This window comes from Hylobates moloch, unplaced genomic scaffold (genome assembly GCF_009828535.3).
Source record: "Hylobates moloch isolate HMO894 unplaced genomic scaffold, HMol_V3 SCAFFOLD_9, whole genome shotgun sequence".
Classification (NCBI taxonomy): domain Eukaryota; kingdom Metazoa; phylum Chordata; class Mammalia; order Primates; family Hylobatidae; genus Hylobates; species Hylobates moloch.
In genome coordinates this window covers 22,137,178-22,139,405 of record NW_026652284.1, presented here as the reverse complement: position 1 = coordinate 22,139,405, position 2,228 = coordinate 22,137,178, and positions in this window count along the sequence as shown.

Sequence of the window (2,228 nt, the reverse complement as noted above, 5' to 3'; positions counted from 1 at the left end):
AAAAAAAAAAAAAAAAAAAAAAAAAAAAAAAAAAAAAAAAAGATATGTATATGTATGAAATATCATGATCTGCTGTCAGCAAGCTGGAGACCAAAAAAAGCCAGTGAGGTGTAGCTCCAGTGGAAGCCCAGGGGCATGAGAATGAGGGGAACCAATGGTGTAGTGTAAGTCCCAGTCTGAATGTAGGAGAGAGGCCGGGCGCGGTGGCTCACGCTTGTAATCCCAGCACTTTGGGAGGCTGAGGCGGGCGGATCACGAGGTCAGGAGATCGAGACCACGGTGAAACCCCGTCTCTACTAAAAATACAAAAAAATTAGCCGGGCGCGGTGGCGGGCGCCTGTAGTCCCAGCTACTCGGAGAGGCTGAGGCAGGAGAATGGCGTGAACCCGGGAGGCGGAGCTTGCAGTGAGCCGAGATCGCGCCACTGCACTCCAGCCTGGGCGACAGAGCGAGAATCCGTCTCAAAAAAAAAAAAAAAAAAAAAGAATGTAGGAGAGAGAGTTCTTCCTTCCACACCTTTTTGTTCTATTCAGGCCTTCGAAGAATTGGATGATGCCCCCCACATTGAGGGAGTAATCTGCTTTACTCCCTCTACTGATTCAAATGCTAACCTCATTCAGAAATGCCCCCAGAGACACACCCGGAAATAATGTGTAGTCAAATATTTGGATACCCCGTGGCCTAGTCAAGTTGACACATAAAATTAACCATCACACCCACCCATATAAGTGGAATCATGAAATTTGCCCTTTTGTGTCTGGCTTACCAGAATATTTTTAAGGTTTATCCATGTTGTAACATGTATCAGAATTGTATATCTTTTTAAGAATGAGTAACTATTGTAGGTATACAATATAGCACATTTTGTTCATCCATTTATCTGTTAATGAACATGCGGGTTCTGTACACCTTTTGGCCATCACAGATAACGTTACTATGAGAAACATTATTGCTCATTGTGTTAGACAGGGTTCTCCTGAGAAACAGAACCAATAGGATATACACACACACACATACATACATATATAATAAGTATATTATATATAAATATATTATATAAAAATATATAATTATAAATAAAAATATATAATATATTTATTATATAATTTGTTATATAATTGTTATATATTAATATATTTAAAATTATATATATAAATGTATATATACATAAAAGCTACTCAGGAGGCTGAGGTGGGAGGGTCACCTGAGCCCAGGGAGGTGGAGGCTGCAGTGAGCTGTGATTGCACCACTGCACTCCAGCCTAGGTGACACAGTGAGACACTGTCTCAAAAAAAAAAAAAAAAAAATAGGCTGGGCGCAGTGGCTCACGCCTGTAATCCCAGCACTTTGGGAGGCCAAGGTGGACGGATCACTTGAGGTCAGCAGTTCGAGACCAGCCTGACCAACATGGTGAAACCCCATCTCTACTAAAAATATAAAAATTAGCCAGGTATGGTGGTGTATGCCTGTAATCCCAGCTTCTCGGGAGGCTGAAGCATGAAAATTGCTGGAACCCAGGAGGCGGAGGTTGCAGCAAGCTGAGCACTCCAGCCTGGGCGATAGAGTGAGACTCAGTCTCAAAAAAATAAATAAATAAATAAAACAAAAATAAAAACAAACATTACCATATGATCCAGGAATTTCACTTCTAGAAATATATTGAAAATAATTGAAAACAAGGAATTAAACAGATATTCACATACCAATAATGTTACCATGTTTGCTCATAAATATATTTTCTTGTATACACAGAATATATATATTTATATGTAAATTGGTATAACAATACCAATAATGTTGCTATGTTGCTCATATATATTCTTGTATATGCAGAATATAAATACATATATATATTTATAAATAAATTTATATTCTATACATTCTATATATAAATATATAAATAAATATATTTATATTTTGTATATACAAGAATATATATTTATGAGCAACATAGCAACACTATTGGTATATGTACATATGTTTAAGTCCCTGTTTTCAATTATTTTGGGTATATTCCTAGAAATGAAATTCCTGGATCATATGGTAATTTTTATTTTTATTTTTTATATTTTTTCAGACAGGGTCTCACTGTCACCTAGGCTGGAGTGCAGTGGTGCAATCACAGCTCACTGTACCCTCCACCTCCCCAGGCTCAGGTGATCCTCCCACCTGTAGCTTGGACTACAGACATGTGCCACCACACTGGGGTAATTTTTTTTTTTTTTTTT